This window comes from Narcine bancroftii, chromosome 7 (genome assembly GCF_036971445.1).
Source record: "Narcine bancroftii isolate sNarBan1 chromosome 7, sNarBan1.hap1, whole genome shotgun sequence".
NCBI lineage: Eukaryota > Metazoa > Chordata > Chondrichthyes > Torpediniformes > Narcinidae > Narcine > Narcine bancroftii.
This window is the reverse complement of record NC_091475.1, coordinates 98,819,288-98,842,073: the sequence shown is the minus strand read 5'-3', so window position 1 is coordinate 98,842,073 and position 22,786 is coordinate 98,819,288. Positions and strand designations below refer to the sequence as shown.

The 22,786-nt window shown below is 42.7% G+C and overlaps 1 protein-coding gene across 3 annotated transcripts in view; it reads right to left on the bottom strand.

Annotated features, from left to right (window-relative positions):
• LOC138739133 (NALCN channel auxiliary factor 1) overlaps window positions 1-22,786 on the bottom strand; it is a 735,665-nt gene that overhangs the window by 119,246 nt on the left and 593,633 nt on the right. The gene's annotated exons all lie outside the window — the stretch shown is intronic.

Sequence of the window (22,786 nt, the reverse complement as noted above, 5' to 3'; positions counted from 1 at the left end):
ATTTGTGACTGTATTGAAGATGAAGAGGCAATGGCCCAACTCCGACAGCAGTACAGAGCCCTGAGGAACACGATGTATGCATGCTTCCAGCTTGGCTCCCGATGCCAGGGGCCGGGTGAGTCAGGCGACGATTTTGTGAGGGCCACGTGGGAGCTGGGACCAGACTGCGGGTGCTGGGATGTGACTGTGACAACCTACCAGGAGGATCTCATCCGCGACGGGCTAGTTGCTGGATTCCACTCCCATCACATAATGTGGAGACCTGCTCAGTGGGCCACGTCGCCACCAGGTGCAGAGAATGGGCAGCACCATCTTGGGACTCAGGGTCTATGACTTGCACCGCCAAGTACACGAGGTACAACTACTGCGACCAAAGCAAACACCCACGTAAGTACTGTCCAGCCTGTAGCGTGACCTGCTCGAACTGCCGGAGGAAAGAACACTATGCTAGGGTATGTCATTCTAAGCCCCCTCTCTAGCAGTGTCAGTGGACCACAACTCGTGTTGCCACATTGGGCCGACCCACTTCAGTCGTTATTCTCAATTGCTGAGAACCAAACTTACGGGCCTAGGGCGCACTGTCATGGAGGGGCATCACATTCGGCTTCACCTCCGGACTCCACTCCATGCAATCCATAGGTGTGGCCATCTTCACGATCTTCTGGTGGCTATCTTGGCAGCAGCCAACCCAACTACATAGCAGCAGATTCAGAAAATGAACTGACGTTGGCTTCCATTGTACTGGACCACACCAGCTGGGTCAATTAATGATGGACAGTGAGGTGAATGGTCACACCACTGGTTGCCTGTTCAACATAGGAAGCACGAAGAGCTTCATACACCTGGGCACGGCGAACATTATTCCCTGACTGTGTCCCTAGCCAAGTGCAAGGTAGCACCAGCCTCCAAATCCCTCTCTACAGATATCTGCGGGAGATGCACCATGACCCTACTGTGAGGGACACAAAATATAACAGCTTCAGACTGCTGGTGATGCCCCACTTCTGCACATCCATCATACTGGCACTGGATTTCCAGTTCCAGCTTAAGGGTGTGCTGATGCAGTTTGATGGCCCCCCACTCATCATCAGTAATAACTAATTATGGAGGCCCCTCCCCTCCCCCTACCCAAAGAGGCCCAATCACTTACCCGAATGCTGGGCCAAGTTCCCAACCTATGTAATGGCCGGGCAAGTTCAATGAGCCACCCGATGCCCTGTCCAGGGGAACCTGCTCCAGGGTGAAAGTTTATCACCAGGCACTCCACGATAGCCTCTGCCACCCTGGGGTCAAAAGGCTCTATCATTTTGTGAGGGCCCGTAACCTCCCATACTCAGTGGAGGAAGTTAGGGAGCTGACTTGCAATTGCCTGGTCTGTGCAGAATGCAAGCCACAATTTCAAAGATCAGAGAGATCCCAACTCATCAAGGCTACTCACCTCCTTCCAGCATCTCAGCATGGACTTCAAGGGGCCCTTCCCATCCACAAATTAGAACATCTACTTCTTGAGCATCGTGGATGAGTACTCACGTTTCCCATTCACCAACCCCTGCCCTGACATGACCACATCCATGGTCATTAAAACACTCCGCACAGTATTCACTCTGTTCGGATACCCCAGCTACGTTCATAGTGACCGGGGATCTGCCTTCATGAGTGAGGCGTTGCAACAATACTTCCTTTCCAAGGGCATAGCTACGAGCAGAACCACCAGCTACAACCCCCATGGGAGTGGGCAGATGGAGAGGGAGAATGGTATGATCTTGAAGGCAGTCTTTTTGCCCTTCGAGTCAAAAGGGATGCCCATATTCCAATAGCAAGAGGTTCTCCCTAAAGTGCTGCACACCACCACGTCCCTACTTTGCAAGGCCCCATAAAAAATTGTTCTCCTTCCCTAAGAGGTTGGTGTAGGGAACCATGCTGCCGGTCTGGCTGATGACCCCAGGGCCGGTGTTCCTGCAGAAGCACATTAGAATGTACAAGGCAGACCCACTGGTCGAGGAAGTGCACCTCCTGCACGCAAACCCCCAGTAGGTGGTGGTAAGGTACCCAGACGGACAAAGTAATACAGTGTCCATCCGGGAGAGGGGGCTCCGGCACGCGAGGTGAACCAGATATCCCCAGGCAGTGACCAGTCGGCCCCAGGGATCACCCTGACAGACGAAGTAGTGATCCCACCTCCAACACGGCCCCCCAAGTGTTCCCCCCACTGGTGTGTCCCCGCACCCCCCCCCACCCCACTGTTACAAACAAATTTCCCACCCCTTATGGACCTGGTAGACACAGACACTGTACAGTCCTCCAACACTCAGCTGAGCCAACAAGCCACCGTTCTGTTGGAACCATCGATACAGCCAGCAGTACTTCGGAGATTCAGTGCCGAATAAAGCTGTCGGAGCGGCTGAACCTATGAACTGTATGGAGAGCAAGACTCATACCAATGGACATTGCCCCACATCACCTTGCTGGACTGTGGTGATATGTTTCCTCCATTGTATATAGTGACAATTGACGATTGTATATATGGAGCTGGCCTGCCCATGGATGACTCATACCCCAAGACTACTCCTCTGTGGTCCTGGGCCATAAAGATCAAGCCACCTTTCCCTTGCTGTCATTTTTATCCTGGGATCCGGGCCAGCAATGTTCTTCTGTGTATTAAAGCCTATCGTTTCTTCAGCTTGTCTCTGTGGTTACTGGTAGTGCCCTATACGAACTTCATTCAAAAGAGGGGGTGAATGTGGTAGAATACGGTACTACAGGCATGTCCTCACTGGGCTGGGCAGGCTGGCTCGCCTTCTGTACCTGTAGCCCCTCCACATAAGATCCCCTAATAATGACTGAGAGCCCTTGCCTCCTCCCTTATTCCTGGCTTGGACATGAGCCAGCAGCATGTAGTGGAATGCCTGGGTTTTCTGCTTAATAAAGCTTTTGACTGCTTGCTTTGTGTCTGCAAATGGTCATTGATTGTGCTAGAGTGAGGAGCAGTGGACTGTGAAGAAGGTTTCCAAAGGATGCAATGGGATCTGGACCAGCTGGAAAAATGAGCTGCAAAATGGTAGATGGATTTTAATGCGGACAAGTGTGACATGTTGCACTTAGGGAGGACAAGCCAGGGTAGGGCTTACATGGTAAACAATAGGGCACTGTGGATTCCTGTTGAATCTGGGAATGCAGATACACAACTGATGAAAGTGGGAGCACAGGTCGATGGGGTTGTAACGAGAGCTTTTGGCATATTGGCCTTCATAAATCAAAGCACTGAGTACATGAGTTGGAATGTTATGGTAAAGTTGTAGAAGACATTAGTGAGACTAAATTTGGAGTATTGTCTGCAGTTCTGGCAACCTTCCTACAGGAAAGATATCAATAAGTTTGAAAGAGTGCAGAGAAAATTTACAAGGATATTGTCGGAACTTGAGGAGCTGAGTTATAAGAGAAGAGTGAATAGGTTAGGACTTTACTCTCTGGAGCATTCAAGAATGAGGAGGTTAAAAATTATCAGGTTAAAAAATATTTATCAGAGCAATTGGGTTATAGTTTAAAACTACCTAGACGATTTTCTTTGGAACTAATACTTGCTAAAGATGATTCCAAAAAAATTATTTCTGAAATGTATAAAATATTACAAAATAAAATGCCTAACCCATAAATCAAAAATGAAATGGGAAGTGGATTTAGATAGAAAGATTGATGAAAATGTTTGGAGAAATTTATGTAGAGATGGTAGGACTAAAGTAATAAACGCATGCTATAAGATGGTGCCGTATAATTTTTTACATCAATTGTATTCAACTCCACAAAAGTTGAAAAACTTTCAACTTAGTTCTTCAGATTTATGTTTTAGATGTGGTCAAGAAATATGTACTTTTTTTCATTCTAAGGTTAAAAGTATTTGGTTACTAATTAAATCATTTTTAGAACAGGTATTAAAAGTGAATTTACCTTTAGATCCATTGTTGTATTTACTAGGAAATATTAAGTCGATAGCTCTAAGATTGAGATTGACTATGTATCAGCCCTGCTGTTTCAAAAAAGTGTTTAGCTATCACATGAAAATCTGATATGGTTTTAAATATGAAAAGATGGCATATTGAAATGAGAGCTTGTATTCCTTTAGAAAAGATTCAATACAATTTAAGAGACAAATAATTTTTCTTTATTAAAGTTTGGAGCCCTTATCTGAAAATTATTGGTGTTAAAATTTGATTTCTCGGTCCGCTTCAATGGATGCCACCACTTTTGCAGACGAAAAGTTTAAATATGATTGTAGTAGATGATGATCTCCTTTTTCTTTCTTTTGTAGGTGGGGAAGGGAGGAGGAAGGGTATTAGTAGGGGTGTTTTTTATATAAAAATTATTAATCACATTATGTTTGTACCAATATATAGTAACTAATATTGTTATGGGATTTTAAATTTTAAATAAAATATTATAAAAAAGAATGAGGAAACCTACAGTTCTTAATTCCTGAAGAAAGTTGGAATGTAATTTTAAAATTGGTTAGTACCTCTTATTTATGTGCCCGCCCCTCTCTCCGACAATTTAAAGTAGTCCACAGGGCTCACTTGTCCAAAATCGAACGATCTCATTTTTATGTGGATGCATCTCCTTGATGTGAAAAATGCGACAATGCAGATGCTTTATTAATTCATATGTTCTGGACACGCAAGAGACTTGAGAAATAGGGGAACTGTAGCAGCCCGCGCACAGAGACGCGGATTGGCCCACAAAATGGCTGACGAATGCGGTGACCGTGCGAACTTGGGGGTGACACCGGCCATCATCCCAGGTGACCTCCCGCATGGTGGGAAGACGGTGAACTGCTGTGCAATCTCAGGCTGGTGCTCCAGTGATGCAGTGCCCTGACATCAGTGCCTGCAGCCCATATAAATGCGATGGCCAGTGCAATAAACCAGTCTCAACTTCAAGGCTTTGGTGTGCATGTCATTCTTCTCCACATCCATGTAGTGTAAACGCTACATTGGAGACCCCAATAGGTCCATCCAGCAGTTGGACCTGAAGATGATGGACCAGATGGAGCCAGTGACCATCCACATGGTCTCACTCAGGCTCCCAGCATTTTTGGTTTTGCAGCCACACCTGTGGCTTGAGTAGGCCGAGGCTCAGTTCCAGCTTTGACACACTGCTGATGACACCGTTACTTCTCTGTCATGAGCACACTCGATCAAGACACAGCGCGAAGGGTCGTAGATTTCTTATGGTAGCCTCCGGAACAAGGCAAATACGCAGCTCTCAAAGAGCTGTTGACCTGCACTTTTGGTCTCTCCCAACGCGAGCGGGCCGCCCAATTGCTGCATATGGATGGATTGGGGGACAGGGCCCCATCCACCCTAATGATTGAGATACTCACTTTGACCAAGGGCCACAAGCTTTTTCTGCTCTTTGAGAAGATCTTTCTGGAGCAACTCCCGAGGATATCAGTCTCTTGCTCATGGATGAGGACTTCAGCTACCCCCGGAGTTGCGGCCCAGGTGCATATGCTCTGGAGAGTGAAGAAGGATACCAGCGACATCAAAGAACACATCAGCAAGCCCCACGAACAGCCAAATGCAAGACCAAGACCAGAGGAGAGGCAAGTTAATACCCCAGGACAATTCTTCTATTATCATCAGCGATGGGGTGTGGAGGCCCGTTGATGCCGCCTACCATACTGGCTTCCAGGAAATGCCCTGGTCAACCATCATTGATGGTTGGCCCACATGATAACCTCCTCTATATTTGGAACTCCTCGTCAGGCAGGCATTTCCTGGTCGACACTGGCACCGAGATAAGCATCCTGCCCCCTGCAGTCCTCAACACCTGGAACAGCAAGCAGGACCCAGCACTGAAGGCAGCTAACAGCTCCTCCATCCAAATTTTGGTACTCGACCACCCCCCTTCGGTTCAGCAATAGCCGGTGACATGGACTTTCACACTCGTGGCAGAGGCGCAACTGGTCCTGGGGGGCTGACTTCCTTTGTGCCTACTGTCTGCTCGTAGACCTCAAGGGGCGGCGCATGGTGCATGCCAGAACTTTTCAAATTCTACCGCTGGGGGAAGCCAGATTACCCGCACCCCCCCACCCCCCACCCCAGCTTGTCTCTATAACACTTTCAGATAATGAGTTTGCCGCATCCTGGCAGAGTTCTCCTCAATAGTGTTGCCACAGTTCTCCACTGCTGAGCCAAAGCACAGGGTAAGGCACCACATTATGACCACCAAATCCCAGTTCATTCCCAGGATGTCCTCAAGACCATCATTCTAACCCCCTTTGGCCTGTTCAAATTCCTATGCATGTCCTTTGGTCTGAAAAATGTGGCCCAAACTTTCGAGCAGCTGATGGGTCCAGTGGTTTGGGACCTCCCATTTGCATTCATGTATTTGGATGATATCCTCATTGCTAGCCGCAGCAGCAAAGACCACGCCACCCACCTGAGACAACTGTGCACCTGGTTGAGTGAATTTGGTTTGACAATTAACCCTGCAAAGTACCAATTCAGCCTAGAAGCTATTGCTTTCCTGGGGCACAGTATAAACAAACACAGGGCAACACCCCTCCCTGAAAAGGTCAAGGTGGTCTGGCACTTCGCCAAGCCATGAACAGTAAAGGGACTACAGGAATTCGCCAGTATGATAAACATTTAAAACAGATTCATACCAGCAGCAGCCTGCAATATACACCCCACTTCATGTTAATGGTGGGCACGTCAAAGGACATTACGGGGGAAGATGAGCCTTCAAGGGCATTCCAGAATGCTAGACGTGCTGGCCAATGCCACCCTCCTGGTATACCCCAGACCAGAGGAACCTATTGCTCTGACATCGATGACTCCACCACAGCAGTAGGAGGCATACTGGAACAGTTCACTGAGAGCCAGTGGCAATCCCTGGCCTTTTTCAGCAGACACTTCCACTCCAGAACTCAAATACAGAGCTTTTGACCTAGAGCTATTGGCGCTGTACTTGGCGATAAGATATTTTTTGGAAGGTCAGCAATTTAAGGTCTTCACCGAACACAAGGCGTTGACCTTCACCTTTCATAAGGTATTGAATCCATGGTCGGTCCAACAATAGAGACATTTGTCCTATGTGCCCGAATTTACCACAGATATACAGCATATGGCGGGGAAAAGCAATGTGGTAGACGACGATCTGCCATGCCCTGCAATTGAGTCAGTCCACGCTCTGTCCCGGGGGGTCAACTACATGGCCTTTGCCAAAGCAGAACAGCAGGACCATGAGATCCCTGCGTATAGGACAGCCGTCTCTGGTCTCAGTGGAAGATGTCCTGGTCACCCCAGGTAATCTGACATTGCTGTGCGACATCTCCACTGGTAGCCCTTGCCCCATTGTCCCAGCTGCATGGAGGTGTCTGGTTTTCAATGCCATACAAAACCTGGCACATCCGGCAACACGAGCCACAGTCAAGATGGTGGCTAGCAGGTTTGTCTGGCATGGCCTCCGCAAGCAGGCCAGTCAGTGGGCCAAGATCTGCACAAACTGCCAGTCCTCCAAAGTGCAGACTCACACAAATACGTCCACAGACTTTTGAACCAGTGCAGTGCAGATTTATCCACTTACATATTGAAATAGTGGGACCGCTACCAGCTTCCTGTGGACCACGGTTGACCGCTCCACGAGGGGCCTGAGGCAGTGCCACTTGGCTGATACCACCACAAAAACGTGATCCAGAAAACTCATCAACACTTGGGTGTCCAGATTCGTGGTCCCAGAGCATCTGACCTCAGATGGGGGGTGGGGGGGCACAATTAACCTCTGGGTTTTTTGGCAGAGCTGGCTGACTTCCTGGGGACATTGCTCCACCAGACCACGGTGTACCACCTTTAGGCCAATGGGATGGTGGATCAGTTTCACAGGTACCTGAGGGGAACTTGATGGCCCAGCTCACGGGTTCCAACTGGGTGGATGAGCTGCCTTGGGTCCTGCTGGGGATTTTCACCGTGCTGAAGGAAGACTTCAAAGTCTTGGTGGTGGAGATGGTCTACAGTGCACCCTTAACCAGTCTGGGGGAGTTTCTGGGCCCAATAAATACCCGGAAGACCCTACAGCTTCCTTTGAGGACTTGCAGTGATAACTGGGGTCCTTGGTCTTGCAACAACCCCCACCATACAGCCAACCCAAACATAACATCCCTAGGGACTTGAGGACTTGTCAGTATGTGTTTGTGTGAAGGGCCACCCCTACAAGGGCCCCCCCTACAAGGGCCCCTATATAGTCATCAGGGACAATGGCTCCACTTTCATCCTCGACATTGGCAGTCAGGAGAAGACCTTTACTATCGTCTGCCTGAATCCAGCATTATTGGATTGTAAGCAGCTAGTCTCCACTCCTCCCCATAATGCAGGGGCAGATGGACAATGGTCTGATCTCTGATTTGGTGTGTGTGGGGTGGGTGAGGGGGAAGGATTGTTGTATAGCAGCCAGCACATGGAGACATGGACCGGGTCACAAGATGGCTGATGAATGCAGCAATTGCGCAGATCTGGGGGGTGATGTGGCGGGAACGCCGGCCAGTCCCAGGCTGCCGCTCCAATGATGCAGTGCCCTGACACTGGTGCCTGGGGCCTATAGAAACACGACAGCCAGTGCAGTAAACCAGTCTTGACTTCAAGGCTTTGGTGTGCATAGCACAAACAGTACAATTAAGTATTGCAAACTTTCTTTGCCCTTTTTAAAGTTAATTTTAAACCTAATCCCTTAACTGCTTTGTTTGTTATTGTTGGAGAGAGCGACATAACTAACAGCATCTGAGCTGCATGTATTAGCTTTTATCTCTCTTATGGCTAGGCAGGCGGTGTCGCTCCACCATCTAAAATGTCAAAGTCAAAAATGCAATAGCAGCATCTGGCTATCCAAGTTTGTTCAGGTTCTTAAGAACTCAAGGCATTCAATATAATCCAGGAAAAGCACTCAACACTCTAATACTCCTTGAATTTACTTCTTCCACCTTTGGCATAATGCATAGGAACAAAACAACAATGCTTTTTTGACATGACTTTCCAAACTTTCAGCCTCCATCACTGACATCAACCTGCAGGGCAGTACATGGAATCTCCACAACACTGAAGTCCCTTCCTTAGCTTGTAAATTTATCACTTTTCCTGCATTGTCAATCATTCAGTATCTTTGTTTTAACTGCACACACTGTAAATGATTCCAGGCAGCATATTATCACCAGTTTTCAAGGGCATTTAGGGATTGGTATTTAATGCTAGTCTTCATGAGATCCATGTTTTGTATAGAAATCAAAACAAATTATGAAACCAGAAAATGATAATATTAAAGATAAAGATTTATTGAATAAATCACACATATTTAGATCAGCTTTATGAAGTTTATATAATTAACAGTACACTTGCTCATGGGTTTAAAGTGTACACAAGATTAGAGCTGATGGCAGAGAAAATATGTAGAATACCCATAGGTATCCATCAGTTTCGGGTTGCATTTCTGATTTGTTTATTGTACATATTTAACATCTCATAACATTTTGTTCCCAAAAGGATGCCATCTCAATTTAAGTTTAATAAATGAGTCATGATTCATGGAGTCAGTCTTGCTAATAACAAAATTTAAGCAGCTAATTAGCTTGTAAATTACTATGCTCTTATATCTGGACTGATTATTTCTCTGGCTCAATGGCAGAAAGAACTATTCCTTACAAGTGCAACATATGCTTTGGTGCTTGCCTCTTTCACGGTAATTCTTACTCGGTTAGAGCAATGTGTTTCTTTGGGTAAATAACAAATGATAGGGATGTAAAACCAGATCTGCTACTCAGTTGCTGATCTGCATTTCTTCTTCAATTAATCATCTTCATAGGCTTAACAAATTTAAAATTTCCATCAATTTGTCTTGATAGCTCTATTTACCCATATCATCCATATCTTCAGTGGGAAGCTAATTTTCAAATCTTAACTATTTATTGAGTAAAGGATTTTTCCTGATTTGGCCTTGGATGTGTTTCTATATTATCGAGTTCTAAAGCAGGGAAGGTAAATGTGCACAACATCATGAAAAGGGCAAAAAAGGACTGCTCAATTAAGTTAGTCCCAAGGGGATGATTGACAGGGAGGGAGGAAGAGTGGACAAGGGAGTCATGGAGGGTGTAGTCCCTGCAGAAGATGGAGAGGGGAGGAGAGCAATATGTGTCTAGTGATAGAAATGGCAGAGGAGGATGTGTTGGATGCGGAGTCTGGTGGGGTGGTATTGAGGATAAGGGAAATCCTGTCTTTGTTGCATGTGGGGTGGAGGGGCACAGGGCAGATGTGCGGGTAATGGAGGATATGCAGGTGAGGGCCGAGTTGATGGTGGCAGAGGGAAAGCCATGTCGTTTGAAGAAGCAGGACATCTCTGATGATCTAGCACAGAAGTCACCATCCTGACTGCAGATGTGATAAAGACAGAGGAAATGAGAAAATGGAATGGAATCCTTACAGGGAACAGGGTGGGAAGAGGTGTAGTTGAGGTAGCTGTGGGACTTGATGGGTTTATAGAAGATGTCTTTTGAGAGCTTGTCTCCTGAGATGGAGACAGAGAGATCAAGGAAAGGGAGAGTGTGGCTGGTGAATTTGAGGTCGGGGTGGAAGAAGTCAACGAGCTCATCAATAGTCAACGATATTGGCGAGGAAGAGTTGAGGGTAGCTGTTATTGATTTTGTACAAAATATTATTTTCTATTATGTTACTACTAGATGCGACAAGTGGATCAGAAAATGAGAAAGCAATTCTTCTCGTGAAGCAAGATTACTTCTTCTCAGGTCAGAAAATGATCCACATTCCAGAACAATAAACCAATGTATTATTTTGAGAAGTATTTTAAACTGACTTTGAATTTGGAGCCTCTGCTTGCAAAATGTAACACGTTGTTTCATCCACAGATTTTGTTCTGTTAACAAGGAAACATGACCCTGTTTCAGACTCCATTTGGAATGATAACTTAATTGCTTTTATGGCAAAATAATACAACTGCCATATTAATTGTAGTTCATTGATATCTCATGGTTAGGCTTTTTTATAGTAGACCCCCATTGTAATGTTGGCAACAAGAGGTGCTAAGGTATGAGACCTTAAGACAGGAAGAAAATCTCATGGGCTCAAGTGGGACGAAGTCAATAGCTGTAATATCTTCACGAATACATTGAAACACAGCAAATCTATCCAAACAATGTTTATCTGCAAGAGTACAACATTTACATTGTGTCTGAACTGTTGATGTAAAACTTAACTGTGAAACTGTTACATTATTTGAAAAGGAACACAATTCTGCTGCCCAATGGGATTGCATCCCAAGCACATAAAAATACACCAACAGCTGCACATCCCATGCTTAAAGCCACATAATAGTGGTGGTGTTTCTTTTTGGATATGATTAGAGTAGGATTGAGAGCATAAACCAAGGATTTGCTTGTGAGGCCTGGAGGAGTATTCCTACTCCCCTTGCACAAGGTTATCAGGTTTATTGTCACGTAAACTTTTGTTACATCATGATAATTATCAAGCTCAAAGAAACTCCACCAATTTGGGTCAGGTCTTGATTTATATCCTGATAATGGCGGTAACAACAGGCAAAGCTAATGTCTTAATTTAAAATTGGAGCTGCTGTTTGAGCACCTCAAGTTTCTTAATGCAACATACCAGGAAGAACGTCTGAAAATTGGAAGGCAATGTTATGAATTCACATTAATATAACTTTGATATGTGTCCACATTACAGTCATAGCAAAGACACATTTTAACAAATGAACGCAACCATTAATTTAACAATGTGAAAATCAAGTAATGATAAATTTTAAAAGGGATCATGAGTTATTAATTTTGACAGTTTTGATAAATGCTTTAGAGTGCAACTGTCAGAGTGAGCTATATTCATATCATCTGTTCTTCTTCATTATAATTGAAGTTTTTAAAATGAAAGTTCTTCCAAAGTATTTATTTGGAAATGCTTCTAAAATCTCAGTTATCATTGCCTCGTGTTGAGAAAATATACAACTGCCCCCAAAAATGTCTTGATCCTAGTGGCCTGCTTCTTTCCTTTGTTTTGTGATAATTTAAGGAGAATTTATTAATGCGTAGACAACTGAATGCAAGCAAGGGAAGGAACTCACATTCACACAGCATTTTCCCAGCTTTTTGACCTTGCAAACACTTCATTAATAATGTATTACTTCTGAAGCATAGTTGGTTACAAAATAAAAATTGAGAGGATGTGTACATCATTGGTGAGGCCTGCATGTATAATGTGTCCCTCATTGTCCTCTGGAAGGTCGTAGTGACTTTCTTTCTTTTACTTCTGCAGGCTCTGTGGAAGCTACTCTCAGTTTTAGTGGGTATATGATTATTGTATATAAACAGAAATGTGTTTAAACAACTTAACTTCAGAAAATAACAATTGGAACCAAAAAGGTCTGTGGATGCTAAAAATACAAAACAAAAACTTAAAATGCTGGGAAAACTCAATCGGCTAGGAAGCATATTTCAGTTCATTCTTCATTTATCAGTACTGGCAGAGGGAGAAAAGATTTATCTTTTTAAGAAGCAGTAAGGGGTGGTGAGAACATGAATATCTGTGACAGGGTGTAGACCAAAGTTGTCCCGTCCCCATTTCTGAAACTTAAAGCACACTTGTTTTCTCACTTTTACATATCTGATGGCAATTTATTGACTTGAAACATCAACACTCTTTCTCTCCCTGCAGAGGTTACCTGACCTGCTATGATTTTCTAGTATTTACAATTCAGCATATCTATGTGCATAATAGTTGAATTTTGTGGACCAAATTTTAGGGTAAAATTTAAGGGGTTGACTATTACACACAGACTACTTTTGACCGCAATAATGCCTGTGTCATTCAAGGCATCAGGAGCTTGGATGGGTAGCCGGGTGGCCAGAACTGGGTGGTAAGTCTGTGATGGGAGCATCAGAAGCTCGATGGGCGGTTGGCCAGGGTCTAGGTAAGATCTTGCAGTTGGGGTATCGGGAGCTTAGTGGGCGGGTGGCTGGGGCCAAAAATAGAGCTATCAACTATTATAGGTGTATACACGGTATAATATATAAAAAAATGTGCCATGATACATTAATGCAAATTTTTTTCCACATTCCTAAATACTTTAAGACTCAACAGGCAATTTGTTTCTTCATGTTGCAGTGATTTTTAAAAATTCTTTTGAAGATTTTCTGGAATAAAGCTTGCCCAAATAATTTCATCTGTTTCATCACAGGCATGAAATTCAGCTGGCATGAAACTTTCAAGTTTCTGGACTAAAAAAATGGGAGCTCTTATTTATTGACCAAATAACTCCAGAAACTTTGCAATTTAAAAGGCAAACATTTGAATGACATTTTTTCCCTTTGCAAGATTTTTGTTTCCCACAACCTCAGCACAGCTCATTTGTGTGCCTTAACAACTTTGCTCATAGATGTCATATCAGAGCCATTCAAAGCTGCCTACCTTCAGGATTATTCCAGGCTGATACTATTTATGTCTGATATTTGAGCAGGCTTAGTGGCAGATTTCTCAGTGAGCTCTGAAATCTGGAAATTGTTATTACCCAAGAATATTCCAATCCATTGGTTTCAAATTCATAGCAAAGCACAGAAATATGGGTACATCCTGGGAAAGCTTCTTGCACCAGGATGAGCATTCTTACTCAAAATAAATCCTATCCATGTGCAGTAGAACTGGATCAATATTCGGGCACATCTATTAGTTAAAAACCACTATCGCATGAACCAAGGTGCATCGATAGAGGCTGCTTTGCAAGCAGACAGTAGATCTCATGCATAGTATAACAAGCAAGGCATGAAGCAAAAATATAAAAAGTGCTGAGTTACAGAGAGAGATCAGAAAGCACCATAATTTTACTATTTTGGGGTTCATTCAGAAGACTTAACGGCTGGAAAGAAACTGTCCTTGAATCTGGAGGTGCCTGATTTTATACTTGAGAATCTTTTCGCTGGTGGGAGGAGGGTGAAGAAAGTGTACATTAAACTACGGTCATCTCCAACTTGAAAACAATCTAACAATAGACCTACAATGTTTTTAAAACTATGCTCTCAACATCTTTGGTGTTGGACTGATCAGAAACACAAATAGGCCAAATAGAATATCTCAATACCATGTCGAAGGAGTCAGAGACTTGGTATCTGTGATGAGTGATTCATTTTTTTGAATCTCCATTCTTTCCTCACTTATGGGTGATCTAATACTGTTTATGAAAGTGAAATATAGTACAAGAACCTCAAGAGCTTCACCCTGCCCACCCTATTGATGCACTTCAGTCTTTCTCTGTTAGTGTTACATAGCACGTGTGCTTTTTGTAGTCAGGCCTTAAAAGCAACATATCCGTGGGGCATCAATGTTGCTATAGCATCAGCGACCGGAGTTTGTTCATTCTTCCCGTGTGTGTGTGGGTTTTCACTGGGTGCTTTGGTGTCCTCCCACCCTTCAAAGTGTACTGGGGTTGTAGATCAATTGGGTGTAATTGGCCGGCAACATGCTTTATGTCTACATTAAAATTAAATTAAAATCTTTATCCAAGCATCCTACTTCTGCCTACAGAGTGGTAGTGTCAATTAATGAATGGATATGGGATAAAAACTGAGATGAATCACAAAACAGAAACCTGTGTGTGATGGAGTTTTAAGTGGAACAGCTGTTGGACAGGGCCATTCACACTCTCTCAGCAGAACAGACCTTGATCCAGTGGCACAGACAACCATTACAGCTGGAGACCTCCCTTGCTGCATTGGATGACCAGGAAGTTTAAGTGTCTTATCATGCTCTTAGCACTCCACTGGGCCTGTCTTCTTGACCATTGGACCATTAATTTGTCTCTTCTGCTCAATCTGTCAGGAGCAGACTTCACACACTAGGATGGACATATCCCCTACCTCACTGAGGGATGAAGACCCATCGGCTACCCTCATCTGGTTTAGCTCATCTGCCAAGATGGTTACCTGGGTGCTGCATGTGCTACAGTGTCAGGTGGGGACCAAATGTAGATGAGCTTTCTGAAAAGGGCACGACAAGCCCCCACCCTACCACCAGAGGTGCTACCCCTCCCTACACACCCTATAAACTTAAAACTCCATCACGCACTGTTGTGCGATTCATCTCAGTTAACTCAACTCATCAACTCCTGTGGCAATGGGGGAATGGCGAAGCAACAGATGACCATTGGCAGTTGTAGCCACAAACCTGTATGTAGGTGGGATTTGGACCAGTGGTCATTCGTCTCTGTATTTGGGGTAGCAGAGATGTCCTAGAGCATCCAGGGCAACTGGGCAGACCTTTTTAGGACATCACTGCCCACCCTCATATGAGGGAGGGGGGTTAGAAAAGGTACCGCAAACGTTGCCTGCCCTACAACAGCATCTGGCTAACTAACCATGGCTGGCAGATAATCTTTTAAGCAGTTGACATACAAGAAAAATAAATCAAAGAAAACTAATTTTTGGAGCCTGGAATGTCCACACCTTGCTAGATAGAGACAAGATGGCAAGGATTCTTAGACAAACCACACTCATAGGGGCTGAACTTTGCTGTTATTGGATTGACATCGCTGCGCTCAGTGAGAACAAACTTTCAAAGGAGGATTCATTACAGGAAAGAGCGTGGATATACGTTCTTTTGGAAAGGAAAACCACAGACTGACAACAGGATCCACAGAATAGGTTTTGCAATCAAAACTGCTCTACTGAAGAACATCCCTACTTACCCACTGGAATCAATTACCGGTAAGTTTCGCTTTCCTCTCAGTAAGTCCTGGCATATCACCATTGTCAGTGTCTATGCACCAACTCTCGTGAGTTCAGATGAAGATATGGAAAGTTTCTACAAGGACCTGGACCAGACCTTTTGGACAACCCCTGCCAGTGACAAACTCATCATCTTGAATGACTTCAATGCTAGTGTGGGGATAGAAAGGGACAACTGGGATGGAGTCCTTGAGAGAGATGGAGTATGAAAATCAAACAGTAATGGCCTGCTGCTTCTGAGTACATAAGAAAATATGAATTAGGAACAGGAGCAGGCCATTAGGCCCCTTGATCCTGATCTGACATTCAATAAGATCATGGCTAATCTGATTATTGACTCCACTCACCTGCCTTTTCCCTATATCCCTTAACTCCTTTTATTTTTAAACATAAAAAATCTATCTAATTGAACCTTAAATATATTTAATGAAGTAGCTTCAACTTCTTCCCTGGATGAAGAATTCCACAGATTCAATACTATCTGGGAAAAACAATTCTTTCTCATCTCCGTCTTGAATCTCCCCTGAATCTTGAGACTGTGTCCCTAGCTCTGGTCTCACCTACCAGTGAAAACAATTTTTCTGCCTCTGTTTTATCAATCCCTTTCATAATTTTATGTTTCTATAAGATCTCCTCTCATTCTTCTGAATTCGAATGAGTATAACCCCAGACAATTTAATTTCTCCTCACCGATCAACTCCCTCATCTCTGGGATCAACCTGGTGAACACCCTCTGGACTGCCTCCAAGGCCAATATATCTTTCCTCAAGTATGGAGACCAGAAATGCACACAGTACTCCAGGTGCAACCTCACCTTACCTTGTACAGTTGCAGCATGACCTCCCTGCTCTTGAATTCAATTCCTCTAGCAATGAAAACCAACATTCCATTTGCCTTCTTAATAACCTGTTGTACCTGCAACCCAACACTTTGCAATTCATGCACAAGCACTCCCAAGTCTTTCTGCATGACAACATGCTGCATTTTTTCACCATTTAAATAATAATCTGCTGCTGAACACAATCCATGCATCACTAACACAATGTTCAGACTTGCAAACAAGTACAAAAACATCTTGGATGCATCCTAGGTTCAAACACTGACAGGTACTCAGCTGTATCACAGTAAGCCAGCGTGACCTTCACGACGTCACCATCACTCAGGCCATGTGAGTGCTGGGAAGTTCACAGGCTTGTTCAATTAGTCTTCAACCTAGTCATAGCCCCTTTGCATTGTAAACAATCAAAGATTGTCAGAGAATCATTCAATATCGGCAGACTGGAAGATTCAGGTCAAGTCCAATGTTTTCAAGATGCACTTAATGACAAACTCTTCATCAATTCACTGCTGTGGGAACCTGTTCTGAAAAGTGGAAGCAGTTCAGAGATGTTGTCACGCAGACTGCAACAACTATATGCGGAATGAAAACCCGAGCACACCAAGATTGGTTTGATGAAAACTATGAGACCATTCAGCTACCCTTCAGGCAAAGAACAAGGCCTGTGCAGACTGGCAAAATGATCTATCATCTGTCTCAAAGAAAGACAAATTTATACATCTACAGTCCAAAGTACATGCAGAACTGCGAGAAATGAGGGACAAATGGCGGCAGAGAAAACACTAGGCAGACATGGAGCCACCAGAGAGCTTTTTAGCACCATAAAGTTAGTTTATGATCCTTCTAAATCAGCATCTTGATTTAGAAGGACCTCTGATGGGTCGAGCCTGATCAAAGACCAAGAAGGACTGAAAAACTCCTGGGCTGAATACTTTTCCAACCTACTCAATAGGCCATCCACAGTTGATCCTGATGTCTTACAGCACATCCCTCAGCACCCAATCCTGGATGACCTAGACCTGTTGCTCTCTAACGATGAGATCAATAAAGTGATCTCGCAGATGAATTCAAATAAAGTAACAGGGCAGGATGAGATTCCTACTGATATCTACAAACCTCTAAGCCCAAATGCATTACAGGAATTCCAAGATATTCTGGAAGACATCTGAATCACAGAGGAGATGCCTGATGACTTCTGTGATGCCCTCATTGTGGCTCTCTACAAAAATAAGGGAAGAAAATCAAACTGCAGAAACTACAGGGGTATCTCACTGCTGTCCATCGCAGGCCAGATTTTCACCTGCATCCTCCTGAACAGTTTTGTCACTGTCTCGGAAAAGAATCTCCTGGATGCACAGTGCAGCTTTCAGCCAGAATGGAATACAGTGGACATGATATTTGCTGTGAGACAAGTTCAGGAGAAGTGCATCGAGCAGAACAAGCCTCTTTACTCTGTCTTCATTGACCTGACAAAGGCATTTGACACTGTAAACAGGGAGGCTCTCTAGATCATTACTGATGCCCAAGGAAATTCATAAAATTGATTCAGCTGCTCCACGACAGAATGACAGGACAGGTCCTCTAAAGTGGTGACACATCAGCTGCATTCGTCATTTCTAATGGAGTGAAGCCCAGTCTTGTTAAATCTGTTCTTCACTTGCATGATGTCACATGCTATCCAAGGTCTGGAGGAGGGAGTGTACATCAGGTACACATCAGAGACAGCTCTCTCTTTGACCTTCACGGCTTGAACGCATGGATGAAGCGCCTCTGCACAATCATTCAAGAAACACTATTTGCTGATGACTGTGTGCTCTTGGTGCACAAAGAAAGTGACCTAGAGTTAATGCTGAAAAAATTCTCAGATGCTGCTACACTCTTTGGCCTGAGCTTCAAGCTGAACAAAACTGAAGTACTCCATCAGTCTGTGCCAAACATCAACACCATAGAACAAAAATCACTGTTGACAACAGTAGTCCAGTACACTAATACAAGAGGGTGAATAGAAAATGCAGGAAGTGAGTTATGAGTCTTTTTTTTTACTATGGCCATACAAACTACTTTCAATGCTCAGATCCAAATATATTTGGCTCAAAACTAGGTGAGCAGTTCTGTGAACAGTCCAAACCCACTTCGAGGTGTGAGCTTCAACCCTTTAGAGAATGCAGTATGTATTTCTGTTGTGCATTAAATGCAGTAAGTACTTCGAGTATCATCAACGATGTCTGAAATATACAGAATATTAAAATTTCAGGCAGAAAGATGCAGATACCCATCCAGTGGACTCCTTTGTAATTTGTGACTCCTTGCTTAGATGCTGTGGCATTTGCTGGGAACTAAAAACAATCAGGGGTTGCATATTATTGCTTCAACTTCAGTTGCAGAATAAAAATGAGAAAGTCAGCCACACTGATCATTAACCGCAAAAATGATGCTGCAAAATATCTCATCCACATGACAGTGAATTGCATCTGGAAAACCCTGCTGCAAATTAATTACGCACTGAACTTCATCTGAGTGAATTAGCTATGACATGCAATTTGCTCAAAAATCATGGGCACAAATGGGTCCAATTTATAATTTAATTTTTTTTATGCATTCAAATTTGTAAAAGGCCAGGAATGGATTTCAACTCAGAATGCCAGGTTAACTTTGTAATAAATGCAATATTAAAATCCATTTACAGTCAACTCCAAGCACCCATATTCAACTAAATTCAGTACAGTGCAACCAGACCCAGAGAAAAATGTGCCTTCTAGCCCCAAGACTGCCTATGTTCCTGCAACAAACACATGGCAGGATTAAAATGCAAAAATTGTTTCCACTAATCACATTGGTGGATAATAAATTTCTTCATGGCCTTTACATAAATAATAAGCATGATTTATAACAAACCTGTAAAAAGGACAGATACTGGATTTGCCACAGTTATCACAGTGTCCCTTGATTTTGACAGCAACTTCCTTCATTATTGGCAATTCCTGTGATATTTTGGAAAGATGGATTCATTTGGAAGAAAGACGATTTCTTCCAGGTTCAATGAAAGGTCAAGAGAGGGATCAAAAGCTAACTTTTGCTCACTTCAACCCTGACATGACATCTGGCACAGCTAATAGTGGAAGCATACTAATTTACTCTGTTGAAATCTCGCCTAATTTGAGCGTTTAAACTGGGACGGCTGCTCACCATCCCACCATACCAAATATTTCACTGTGCTTTTCTAGATTCATCAAAACTTTGATCCGTGGTATTTTCTGCATAGAATTAAACCTCCTTTTTGAAAGGTACTGGGAGCAAACAAACTCAAAGAATTAATTTTAAGATGGAGCAGCAAGTGTACCTTTTAGCTCTCTGTTGTAAATTGTTTTACGTTTCTGGTTCTGCTGGTAAGGAACATTTGCAGGAAAGCTGCATCTCAAATATGGCTTGCCATGTCCAACATTTCCTGAATTACAATAGCGCCATGACAAAAATACAAAATTGGTTGTAAAGTGCTTTTGGGCACCTGGGCCCAATTTATGAACTTAACAGAACACCTGTCAGAGCGAGAAGAAAATGTTCTCTTCCCTCCTACAAGAGTTATGTGAAGTAGTAGAGTTATACATGCATTCGACTGTATTCTGTGCACTCAATGTGGCCTCCTCTACGTTAGTGAGATGAATTTATATTAGGTGACCACTTTGCCAAGCACCTGATCTCTGTCTGCAGGGGCAAGTTGGAACTCTTGTTTGCTGGTCATTTTAATTTCTATGCCTATTCCCAAATGACCTCAATTTCCCATGGGCTTCATCTGTTGCTAGGATACAAATGTAAACTTGAGATCAAATTTTCGTCAGGGCAGCCTAAAACTCAACTGCATAAACTTTCCAGTTTCAGTTCACACCCTTCTCCCCCCGCCACCAAAACCCCACCCACCCAATTTTACTTTCTATCTGTCCTTTACAAATTTCATACTCAATTTTCTCTCAGATCCCCTCACCTCTCATGAGAGTTTTTTTTCCTTACCTACTCTATTTTTTGTATGTTTAAGTGACCATCCCATTTTAAATTTTGGCTACAACCTTGGAATTTGCATCAATTATATTTAACTCCAGAACAATTAAGGAAATATAATTTTATGTCTTTGGATTTATGTTTTAGATATCATAAGGAAGTGGGTTCCTTTTTACATTCTACTTGGTCATGTGAAACAGTGAACCCTTTTTGGAATAGACTTAAGGAATTTTTAGAAGTTATTTTGAAAGTGAAATTTTCATTGGACCCTTTCATATTTTTGTTGGGCAATATTAAGAGGATCAGTTTAGAATTAAAATTAAATAGATTTCAAATTTCTTTTCTGAGATTGGCATTAGCTGTAGCTAAAAAATGTCCGACAATTACTTGGAAAAATGAGACTGATTTGAGTATTCAGAGATGACATATAGAGTTGTGATCTTGTATTCCATTGGAAAAGATAACATAGCATTTATGTGATCATTATCTTTTTATCAAAAAACTTGGAGACCGTATTAGGACTATATGGGGTTGAATTATTAAATCCCCTCACTGCACAGTAGTGGTGTTACTCCAAACCATGGTAATTAACTGATGAATTTTGTTGTTATGGATGAGCTCCTCCCTTTTTTCTTCTTTTGGGGTAGGTTAGAGGGGGTGGATTGGGGTGGGAGGGCTAGGGAAGGGGGTGGGGGGGGTTGTAGGGTTTAGTTTTAAAATATTATGTATGCATTTTGTGTCTTTTCAAAGTTTTATTCATTAATTGTATGTTTCAACATACAATAAACTAGCTAAATAACTAAAATTTTCAAAAAAAAATCATGGTCATGTGAAACAGTGAAACATGCCAAATATTCTCCTCGATAAAAATAATCAAGGAGTTAAATATGTCCAAGTTATTGTAGTCACTCTTGGAAATGATTGGAAGACAGTACACCATTAGATGAATATATCCTACTGTTGTTGCTTCAGTATTCAGCCTATAAAGCTTTTCAATCACAGGAACCTGCTTGGGTTTGTTTTTGAGATGTATTTGACTTAGTAAAATTGGATTGTTTGAGAGATTTGGGGAAGAAATTTATTATTGGTCACAGGATTAAATGCAAGCAAAAAAATATCAGATGCCAATTGTCCTCACTCAATTTTCTGTGCTCTTTATTCCCATCAACACTGACTGCATAAAGACCAACATCACAAACTGCCTCTCTACCTGATGGCAACATGTTTAAACAATACACGTGGTAATGCACAAATCATTTGATCTGATACTGCAAGTATGAGACTTTTCTTTTTGATCATGATTATTATCATCTTCAAAATGGTTTGGCAATGTTCTTCCACATTTTTATGCACAAAATTGTTTAACAGAATTTTAAGAATAGTAAAAATTTTAAGCTAGTAGAGAACTAATAATTTTTTTGTCTATTTCAAAAGTACCAATTTCAGTGATAGCCCATCAAATGTGGAGAATTGGAAACCTTTAACATTACTGCAAATCTGATGGAAAACATTTGGTCTGCCAATTATTGGAAAATAATTAATTTCTAGATTGATTGTCAGATCTGCCAAATCACTCAAAGATGACTTACAGTTATGAGTGCTGGTGTTTTCTCTATTCTGTTAGTTAATTGACTAAAATCTGGATTTGGCTATTTGCCTCAATGTAAAAGCTTCCCACTGCCTGTATGTCTACTCGGTGTTACAGCGATCACGGTGTTAGTGGATCAACTTCCTACCAAGTTCTGAAATAAAGAAAAATCTCCTTCCAGTTTGAAATGACACTATTTGCAATCCTTAGCAAATGAACAAAAAAAAATAACAAAATACAGACTAATGCTATATTATATTCATTATAATTATAAAATCATACAATGAATTATGAGAACCTTAGATTGTTATGCTGCAGTAAGATCCTGATTTTTTCCCCCCAATCAGTCACCCTCTCCTTATTAAATTTTCCTTCACCTACATGTCCAATTCCTTTCGTGGAATCTGTGATCATTCCCTTGGTTGGAAACTGGAGCTGGATCATAAATCTCAGACGACCCATGAAAGTAAATTTAAGAAGTTTCTCTTTTGCCTTTGACAATAGTTTGAAATGCATGTCTGGAAGGATTCCAGTATTTGCCTTATCTCTAATACCTGACAGTAACAGATACCAGAATGAAGTGAAA